Below are 11,060 nucleotides of genomic sequence, written 5' to 3' on the forward strand. Positions count from 1 at the left end.
AACACCACAAGCCCCGGCACCGGGGGCTAAGCCGGAGGCTCCCAATGCCTCAGCCTCTGGCAGGGAGGAGGGTGAGCGTCCGACCGAACGGAAGGCGCTCAGGAAGACGCAACGCGTCAAGCCCGCCCACGGGGAGACCACCCTATCCCCATCCCCTTCCCCTTCCCCTCCACGTAACCCACGACCTGCCCCGCCCCGGCACGACAATGCCCCTGCGGCCGTGCCAGCGTCGCCCCGGCGCGGGAACCCTGACCCCCGAACCCCCAAACCCGTACCTGATCCTGGCCCCACTGACCCCGACCCCAACACCGACCCCCACCTCGTTAAGGAAACTCCTGGGGCTTCAACCCCCCCTCCAGAAACTGAGCCCCGCCCCACCCATACACCCCCTGACACTAACCTGAGGGGAACCACCGCTGCCCTACCATCTCCAGAGACTGATTCTCCTAGCCCTGGAGAGGGAACTGGGCCCCTGCCCCGCCCGCCATCACCTGATATACCAGGGGCAGGGCAGGAAGTGACATGGCTGACCCTCCCCACCCTGGCCACGCCCCCTGCATTCCCCCAGCCAATCATATTCCGGGAAAGGCGGGGGGGAGGGACCTCGGGCCCCATGACCACCAAGGCGGGCGGGGAGGGGAAGACCCATAAATCCCCCCCTGTCTCTCTGGGGAAGAGGTGCCGGCCCTTGGAGGGGGGAGAAATCCCATCAGCGCGCCGGCGGCGCTGCCCCTCTCCAGGGGATGAGCCGACGGTGCCCCCCCACTGTCCTGCACCATGGCCCGACCTGCCCAAACCCCCAGGGGCGACAGCTGGGCCTTCCACCGCCATAACTCCTCCAGCCCCTGGGGAGGATTTTATTAACAACACGGGCCATGGTGCAGTCGACAGACTTTTATTCACTGCTGGGTCGTCGAGCGGTGGAGGGGAGGAAGGTGTTATCCTCGCTCCTCCCTCCCAGACTGTTTTTCCGGGGGCCTTGGCCTGGGGGAGGACCTTTTCCCCGAGGAGCCGGGCGTCCCGGTGTCGGGAGAGGAGCGGGGCCCCGAGCCTCTGCCGCCCGGCGACCCGAACTCGGGGCGTTCCGGGAAGGGGTGCGCTGAGGAAGATACGGAAGGTGACCCTGGGGGTGGGGTCACTGGAGGTTTGAGGCCAGTTGGCGGTGCCGGACCAGCCCCCATCCTCTCGGTGGGGGAGGGGTCGGTGACCGAAGGCGACCTCCCGGAGGAGGGTTCTGGATCGGTGGCGGACACCGGGGACGACGCGGAGTCCGTCTCCAGCGACATTTTCGAGTCCCAGGTGCCCCCCACCGATCTCCCCCTCATCCCCCTCGAGGAACTCCGGGAATTTGTCGAGGAAACTCGGAGTCGCCGGGATAGAGCCCAACTGGCGCTCGACCGCTGGAGCACCTTCGAAAGAGTCTACTGGTCGGCCCACGCTGCGCGCCAGGCGCCCGGGCTTGACGTTAACGAGCGAAAGCGAGTCAGGAACTTCCTGGGAGCACTCCTGGTGAGGGCGAGGGACTTCTGTGCCCCTCTCTCGTCCTCCCAGTAAATATGTACATAGTTTAACTGTGTGTACTGGTGGTGGTTGCACTATACTTCCGACATGGAGACAACTATAGCCAGCCTCAACATCAACGGCAGCAGGGAGTCACAGCGCAGATTCCAGACCCTCTCGGTCCTTCGGGACGGGAGGTATGCGGTGTGCTTCCTGCAAGAAACCCACACTACCCCGGGAGACGAAGCCACCTGGCTCCTGGAGTGGCGAGGGGGGGTCTACATGAGTCACCTCACCCGCAGATCTGGCGGGGTGGCTATCTTGTTGGCCCCGCATTTTCAGCCGGAGATCTTGGGGGTCAGGGAGCCAGTGCCAGGCCGTTTGCTTCACCTGACGGTTCGGCTGGGGGGCGCGGTGCTTCACTTGGTGAACGTCTACGCTCCCCTGGCCGGGCCGAGGCAAGCGAGCTTCTTTGAAGAAGTGTCCGCTCATCTCGCTTCCATCGACGAGAACCAGTGCGTCGTCCTCGGGGGAGATTTTAACTGCGTCCTCGAGGACAGGGACCACGGCGGTGCCCGCACGAGTTCGACGTCGGGGAGGAGGTTGGGGGACTTGATCAAGTCCTTGGACCTGGTGGACGTCTGGCGGAATCTCCATCCTGACTCCATCGCCTTCACCTTCGTGAGGCCTGGGGTCGGAGCGTCCAGAATCGACCGCCTGTACGTTTCGCGGGCGTACGCCTCCTGCTTTCCGAAGGCCTCCACGCGGCAGGTGTCGTGCACGGACCATCACCTGGTGTGGGCGGAACTCCTTCCGTTCGGCGCCAGGTTGGGCTCCGCGTACTGGCACTTTAACAACCTGCTGCTGGAGGACGAGCGGTTCCGGGACTCGTTTCGTCGTTTCTGGGCCGGCTGGAGAAGGAAGCGGGGAAGCTTCCCCTCCCTGAGGCTATGGTGGGACGTGGGCAAGGCTCACGTCCACGTCTTCTGTCAGGAGTACGCGAGGGGGTCGACAAAGAGGCGGAAATCCAGGATCGGGGAGTTGGAGAGGGAGATGCTCGACCTGGAGTCACGCCTCGGTCAGCCCGACGCGGACCCGGCCCTGCGCGGGGTGCACGAAGAGAAGAAGGCCGCGCTCCGGGACCTGCAGCTCGTCGGGGCTCGGGGCGCGTAGGTGAGGTCGCGGCTCCAGCTCCTCCAGGACCTGGACCGCGGCTCCCCCTTCTTCTACTCGCTGGAAAAAAGGCGCGGCACCCGTCAGCAGCTCCTTGTGCTGCTGGCCGACAACGGGTCCCTCGTCTCGGATCCGGAGGGTATCAGGGCCCACGTCCAGTCCTATTACACGGCCCTGTTCTCTCCGGATCCGTCCAGCGAGGATGCTCGCAGAGTTCTGTGGGAGGACCTGCCGCAGCTCAGCCCGGAGGACGCCGGAAGGCTCGACGCTCCCGTCACCTTAGAGGAGCTGACCGGCGCCCTCGACCGGCTCTCGAGGGGCAAATCCCCGGGGCTGGACGGGCTGACTGTGGAGTTCTTCAGGGCGTTCTGGGGCGTCCTGGGGAGCGACTACGCACAGGTCCTGGGGGAGTGTCTAAATGCCGGAGAGCTGCCCCTTTCTTGGCGCAGGGCGGTCATCGTCCTGCTGCCAAAGAAGGGGACCTTCGTTCTTTGAAGAACTGGCGTCCGGTCTCCCTCCTCAGCACGGACTACAAATTCTTTGCCAGGGTGTTGTCTTCTCGCCTGGCTTCCGTGCTGGCCCACATGATTCACCCGGACCAGTCCTACACGGTCCCGGGCCGGAGGATACAAGACAACGTCCATCTGGTCCAGGACCTGATCCATTTCTGTCGACGGGCTGGTCTGCCGAGCGCCTTCCTGTCTCTCGACCAGGAGAAGGCGTTCGACAGGGTCGATCACGAGTACCTGCTCGGGACTCTGCGGGCGTTCGGGTTCGGGACGCAGTTCGTCGCCCGGATCCGACTTTTGTACGCCGCCGCAGAGTGTCTGGTTAAAGTTAACGGGTCCCTGACGGCGCCCCTTCGCTTCGGGAGAGGAGTGCGTCAAGGCTGCCCCCTGTCCGGCCAGCTGTATTCCCTGTGCGTGGAGCCTTTCCTGCGCCTCTTGCGGAGGAGGTTGTCGGGGCTGGTTCTGCGCGGCGCCGGCGCGGGGGTGGTCCTCTCGGCCTACGCCGACGACGTGCTCCTCACTTTCACCGACCCGGCTGACCTGGGGAGGATGCGCGAGTGCCAGGCCGTGTACTCGGCGGCGTCTTCCGCCAGGATCAACTGGGCCAAATGTTCCGGGCTACTGGTGGGTCCGTGGCGGGTGGACTCCCTGCCGGAGGAGTTTCGGGGGTTCAGCTGGAGTACCACCCATCTCCTCTACCTGGGGGTCTACCTCAGCCCGACCGAGGAATCCTGGCCGGCCAACTGGCAGGAGCTGGAGGCCAAAGTCTCGGCTCGCCTAGGCCGCTGGACAGGACTGCTCCGAGTGCTATCTTACAGGAGCCGAGTGCTGGTCATAAACCAGCTGGTGGCCGCCATGCTGTGGTACCGGCTGGTCACTTTGGTCCCTCCTCCTGGCTTTGTCGCTGACATCCAGAGAACGTTGGTCGACTTCTTCTGGGACAAAAAGATGCACTGGGTCGCTGCGCAGGTTCTGAGTCTCCCCATTGAGGAGGGCGGTCAGTCGCTGGTGTGCGTCCGCACCCAGGTCGCGACCTTCCGCCTTCAGACCTTGCAGCGATACCTTTACGTCGAGCCTCTTCCTAGGTGGTGCGCCCTGGCGACGTATTTTTTCCGCCAGGTGCGTAACCTCAACTACGACACGCAGCTCCTGTTCGTCGACCGTGACGGTTTGGAGGTCGCCCTCAAGGTGCTGCCTGTCTTTTACCAGGACCTGATCACTGTCTGGAACATGGTCGAATCGCGTCGCGCCTACCCTCCGGCAGGAGTAGCGGCTGTCGTCAGGGAGCCGTTGCTCAGGAATCCGCACCTCCGTGCTCGCGGGTTCGAGTGGCTGTCGGAGGGGAGGGCCGTGGCGGCGAGGGTGACCAGGGTCGGGGACGTGCTGGGTGCCGGGGGCCTGGACTGGACGTTGCCGCAAGACATAGCGAGCAGGGCAGCGGTAGACGTCCGGTACGTGGCCACCGGCATCCGACGCCTTAAAACGGCGGTGCTCGGACCCGACGTAGTGCACCAGTTGGAGGACGCTCAGGTGTGCGGTGGGATCCCGTCCGCGCTCACCCCTGCCCGGACGGAATTTCACATTGGCCCCAAGGTCCCGTACTTCCCGCGGGAGCCTGTGCCCCACAACCTGAGCCGCCTCCGAAATTTTAACTTTGTCCCGTTCAAGGACGTTAAAAGGTGTGTCCTATATCGACTGCTGCTGCACACCGTCCACCTCTTCTCCCTCATCCACCGCCCGGACACGCCCTGGCGTGCCCATTTGCCACCGGGCGGTGGGGATCCCCAGTGGAGGGCCCTCTACGCAGGAGTCCTCCCCCTTTCTCTCGGGGATCTGGGGTGGAGGGTGTTGCACGCAGCAGTCCCCTGCAACCGCAGATTGCGGTGGTTCACGGACTCCCAGCCCAACTGCTTGTTCTGTGGCGCTGTGGAGTCCGTGGACCATGTGTATGTTGGGTGTGGGCGTTTGCACTCCCTTTTTGATTTTCTGAAAAACCTTCTCCTCTGCTTTTGGTTGCACTTCAGTCCCACGCTCCTGATCTTCGGGCACCCGGTGCGGAGGAGGGAGGGCAGGTCTGAAGACCTCCTCGTGGGTCTGCTCCTGGGCCTGGCCAAACTGGCCATAAACAGGTCCAGGCAGCGGGCCGTGGAGGGGGTCGTTAGGGCCGACTGCCTGTCCCTCTTCCGCGGTTACGTTAGGGCCCGGGTGTCCTTGGAGAAGGAGCACGCGGTGTCCACCAACACCCTGGAGTTGTTCAGGGAGAGGTGGGCGCCGCAGGGAGTGGAGTGCATCATTTCCCCCTCCAACTCTATTTTGATTTAGTCCCTGCCCTCCCCTTCACTGTTTTGATCACACAGCATTGCCCTTTGATGTGAAGGGCACTGCTCGTCACAGGCCACTCGGGTGTTTTCCTACCTTTCTTGGTGGTGGAAATTGAATAAAGATTTGTACACCTTGTCTCTCACTGTGTCTCACACCTGCGCACACACACACCATGGGTGCTGGGGATAAAAATAATAAGCACTACCGCAGTTAGGCAGTAGTGTGGGGGTTTTAAAAAATATATATAAATAGGGGATTTGATCAAATAAAAAATTTAACCAGGTGGTCTACCCTACACGCTGTTATCCCAGCGAAGGGGATGGGCTGCCCTACAGGTGGTCGAAAGGTGTGCTAGGATAGCCCACTAGTCGGAGACGCAACAGGGTTGGTGAGAGCCCAATGGTACGTAGGGGCAGACCGAGAGCCAGAAGGCGGGTAGCCGTCCAAACCGCTGTCACCCCGGGCGGGTTCCAGGGCGGGCTGTCCTAGAGGTGGTCGAAAGGTGTGTGAGGGCGGACCGAGAACTGGAAGGGGCACGGGATGGACTGAGAACTGGAAGGTGGGTAGGGGCGGGCTGCCTTAGAGTGGTCGGAAGGTGGGAGGGGTGGGGGCTTGCTGGGTCTGTATTGTCTGCACTTCTGTATGTAACCGTATTGTTTAACGTACAAATGTTGGTGTCACTGTCTTATGTGGAACTGGGATTTGAGGTTTGTCCTCACCTCCCTGTAAAATGGTTGAACGGTAGGGTTTGGGGCCTAGCTTTGCTGCTCCTCTCCCTTGTAAAATTGCTGTCTCTTGTACAGCTGTAACTGTTTTTTGTAAACTGTTTTGTATTTGTTTAATAAAATATAACCAGGAGATTCAGAGTCTCCTCAGTTTCGGGGACTGACTCTGTGCTGGCTGGTGTTACACAAAAAAATTTAACCATGTGGTGCCTGGCCAAACCGGCCATAAACAGGTCCAGGCAGCGGGCCGTGGAGGGGGTCGTTAGGGCCGACTGCTTGCCCCTCTTCCGCGGTTACGTTAGAGCCCGGGTGTCCTTGGAGAAGGAGCACGCGGTGTCCACCAACACCCTGGAGTTGTTCAGGGAGAGGTGGGCGCCGCAGGGAGTGGAGTGCATCATTTCCCCCTCCAATGCTATTTTGATTTAGTCTTTGCCCTCCCCTTCACTGTTTTGATCACACAGCATTGCCCTTTGATGTGAAGGGCACTGCTTGTCACTGGCCACTCGGGTGTTTTCCTATTTTCCTGGTGGTGGAAATTGAATAAAGATTTGTGCACTTTGTGTCTCACTGTGTCTCACACCTGCACACACACCATGGGTCCTGGGGAAAAAAATAAGCATTACCGCAGTTAGGCGGTAATGTGGGGGTTAAAAAGAAAAAAAAAGAAGAAAAAAAATTTAACCAGGTGGTGTCTACCAACACCCTTGAGCTGTTCAGGGAGAGGTGGGCACCATGGGGATTGGAGTACTTTGTTTTCCCCTCCAACTCTATTTTGCTTTAACCCTTACCCTTCCCTTCACTTTTTTGATCACGCAACATTGCCCTTTGATGAGAAAGGTGTTGCTTGCCAATGGCCACTCGGGTGTTTCTTTTGTTCCTGGTGATGGAAATTAAATAAAGATTTACACACCTGTTGTCTTTCACTGTGTCTCACACCTGCACACACACAACATGGATGCTAATGAAAAATAAAGAAAAAGAAAAAATATGTAACTAAAAAAATTTTTAAAATTTAACCAAGAAAGGAGCACGTGGCGTCTACCAACACCCTTCAGCTGTTCAGGGAGAGGTGGGCATCATGGGGAATGGCGTGTTTTATTTCCCCTGCTGACTCTATTTTGATTTAATCCCTGCCCTCCCCTTCTCTTTTATTGATCACGCAGTATTGCCCTTGGATGTGAAGGGCACTGCTTGTTACTGGCCACTCGGGGTGTTTCCTTTCTTCCTAGTGGTGGAAATTGAATAAAGATTCGTACACCTTGTGTCTCTCACTGTGTCGCACACCTGCACAAATACATCATGGGTGCTGGGGGAAATACAAGTAGTACCACTGTTGGGCGGTAATGTGGGAAAAATAAAAAAAAGGAAAAATGTATAACCAAGAGATTTAGAATCTTCTCAGTTAAAAGAAAGATGAAAGAAAAATAACAAAAATTTTAACCAGGAGAGGAGCACGCTGAGCCTACCAACACCCTCAAGGTTTTCAGGGAGAGACAGGCACTGCGGGGTGTCCAGTGTTTTATTTCCCCCACTGACGCAATTTTAATTTAATCCCTTCCCTTCCTTTCCCTTTGATCACGCCGCATTGCCCTTTGATGTGAAGGACACTGCCTGTCACTGGTCACTGGGGTGTTTCCTTTCTTCCTGGTGGTGGAAAATGAATAAAGATTTCTGCACTCGTTGTTCTTCACTGTGTTCTACACCTGCACACACAATATGGGTGTTGGGGAATAAATAAAAACTGTTCGGCAGTAGTGTGGGGAAAAAGGACATAAACAGGGGATTCAGAGTCTCCAATGTACTGTGAGGAAGAAGAGAGCTCCCTTGGCTAAGGAGATGTTTGCCTTCTGTTTTTCTTCGAGTAAAAAATGAGGTCTGCAGATGCTGGAGATCACAGCTGCAAATGTGTTGCTGGTCAAAGCACAGCAGGTTAGGCAGCATCTCAGGAATAGAGAATTCGACGTTTCGAGCATAAGCCCTTCATCAGGAATAAGAGAGAGAGAGCCAAGCAGGCTGAGATAAAAGGTAGGGAGGAGGGACTAGGGGGAGGGGCGATGGAGGTGGGATAGGTGGAAGGAGGTCAAGGTGAGGGTGATAGGCCGGAGTGGGGTGGGGGCGGAGAGGTCAGGAAGAGGATTGCAGGTTAGGAGGGCGGTGCTGAGTTGAGGGAACCGACTGAGACAAGGTGGGGGGAGGGGAAATGAGGAAGCTGGAGAAATCTGAATTCATACCTTGTGGTTGGAGGGTTCCCAGGCGGAAGATGAGGCGCTCCTCCTCCAGCCGTCGTGTAGTTGTGTTCTGCGGTGGAGGAGTCCAAGGACCTGCATGTCCTCGGTGGAGTGGGAGGGGGAGTTAAAGTGTTGAGCCACGGGGTGATTGGGTTGGTTGGTTCGGGCGGCCCAGAGGTGTTCTCTGAAGCGTTCCGCAAGTAAGCGGCCTGTCTTTCGGAGTCCGTGTGGGATCAGTCGGTTCCTTAGACAGGTGCTGAGGAAGGAGATGTGGCTTTTCTTCTTTATTTTTGTGTTCTTTGGTTAAAAAAAAGAAAAACATTAACCAGAAGAGAAGCACGCTATGTCTATCCTTGAGGTTTTCAGGGAGAGATGGACACCACAGGGTGTGAAATGTTTTATTTCCCCCTCCAACTCTATTTTGATTTAATCCCTGCCCTCCCTTTCACATTTTTGATCACTGAGCAGTGCCCTTTGATGAGAAGGATGTTGCTTGTCACAGGCCACTCAGGTGTTTCCTTTCTTCCTGATGGTAGAATGCAACTAAAGATTTGTACACCTGTTGTTCTTCACTGTGTCTTACACCTGCACAGACAAGGCATGGGTTTTGGGGAATAAATAAACATTTTAAAACATTTTAAAAATAGTCCAAAAAAAATTCACGATTAAGATTTACAAAACAAATCTTTTTATCTCAAAACCAGGATGCGTTCGGTTCTTCTCTGTATTCCTCTCTTCCTTTCTTCTTCTTGGGGATTCTGCTTCACAGGTTACTAATTTTTCAGGCAATCTTTACATGCTGGTGGCTTGGCAGTTTTCCTCCCAACTGCTCAAGTTTCCCTGGTCTTATAACCCCAAAGCATCGGATTGTGTCACTGACTTCTAAGATTGTCAATATATTCAATTCAAATTTGATTGGAGGTTGATATTTTGGGATATAATTTAAACTGATTGATTGAATTCAAGTTTGTTTTTGTCTCCAGGCAACCAGCTAATGAAGTTGTTCAACCAAATGTTACTTTTTTTTCAGAACACTTCTACCTTCTTAAAGGTACAGTACACCCACATCTTCACAGCAATAACAAAGACATTTAAATAGGGGACTTAGAAAAAAATGTTAACCAGGAGAGGGTTTAAAACAAAACAAAAGAAAAAACCATGAGAGAGTTTAAAAAAAGAAAAAGAGAAAAATAGAAGAAAAAAGACTGACCAGGAGAGATATCTTCAGAGGAATGTGGGCACCGCAGGATGTGGAATGTTTTATTTCTTCACCAATACTATTTTGATTTAGTCTCTATACCCCGCTCCTTCACTTTTTCGGTCTTGTAGGCAATGCCCTTGAAGAGAAGGGGACAGCTTGTCACTGGCCACTCGGGTGCTTTTTCCTTCCTGGTGGTGGAATGTGAGTAAAGTTTTCTGCACTCGATGTTTCTTCAAAAAAAAAGAGATTTGGGTTTCACCCGCATTTCCCTGTGAACTAGTTGTACTAGTTGTACTAGTTGTACTAGTTGAACTAGTTGTACAGTGGGTTTTAGAGTTTGGCCTTGCTGCCCATTTTCACCATAAATTGTTGTTTGTTGTTCACTGTTGACTGATTGATAATAAAAAATAATCAGGCGAGGGCAGCCAAGAACCAGAAGGTGCATAGGGGCGGGCTGCCTTGTGTGGCTGAAAGGTGGAAGGGGCGGGCCGTTTGTTGGTTTATCGGATGTATGTGCAATATACATTGTTTTATTATTCGGTAGATTGGATTTGTCATGTATGTATTTCTGTGTGCTGTTTTCTCCTCGGTAAGTTAAAGTGGGATTGGGGATTTAGAACATAGAACATAGAAGGATACAGCACAGTACAGGCCCTTCGGCCCTCGATGTTGCGCCGACCGAATCCTACCTAACCTATACTAGCCCAATAACTTCCAAATGCCTATCCAATGCCCGCTTAAATGACCATAAAGAAGGAGAGTTCACCACTGATACGGGCAGGGCATTCCATGAACTCACAACCCGCTGTGTGAAGAATCTACCCCTAACATCTGTCCTATACCTACCACCCCTTAATTTAAAGCTATGTCCCCTAGTAACACCTGCCTCCATTAGCGGTAAAAGGTTCTTAGTATCTACCCTATCTAAACCCCTAATCATCTTATACACTTCTATCAGATCTCCCCTAAACCTTCTCTTCTCCAATGAGAACAGCCCCAAGTGCCTCAGCCTTTCCTCATAAGATTTTCCTACCATTCCAGGCAACATCCTGGTAAACCTCCTCTGCACTCGTTCTAAAGCTTCCACATCCTTCCTATAGTATGGCGACCAAAACTGCACACAATACTCCAGATGAGGCCGCACCAGAGTCTTATACAGTTGCAACATGACCTCAGGACTCCGGAACTCAATTCCTCTGCCAATAAAGCCCAGTACACCATATGCCTTCCTCACAGCACTATTTACCTGGGTGGCAACTTTCAGAGATCTGTGTACATGGACACCAAGATCCCTCTGCTCATCCACACTACCAAGTAGCCTACCATTAGCCCAGTAATCCATCATCTTGTTATTCCTACCAAAGTGAACGACTTCGCACTTAGCTACATTGAATTCCATTTG

The sequence above is a fragment of the Hemiscyllium ocellatum genome, chromosome 4 (assembly GCF_020745735.1).
Source record: "Hemiscyllium ocellatum isolate sHemOce1 chromosome 4, sHemOce1.pat.X.cur, whole genome shotgun sequence".
Taxonomy (NCBI): domain Eukaryota; kingdom Metazoa; phylum Chordata; class Chondrichthyes; order Orectolobiformes; family Hemiscylliidae; genus Hemiscyllium; species Hemiscyllium ocellatum.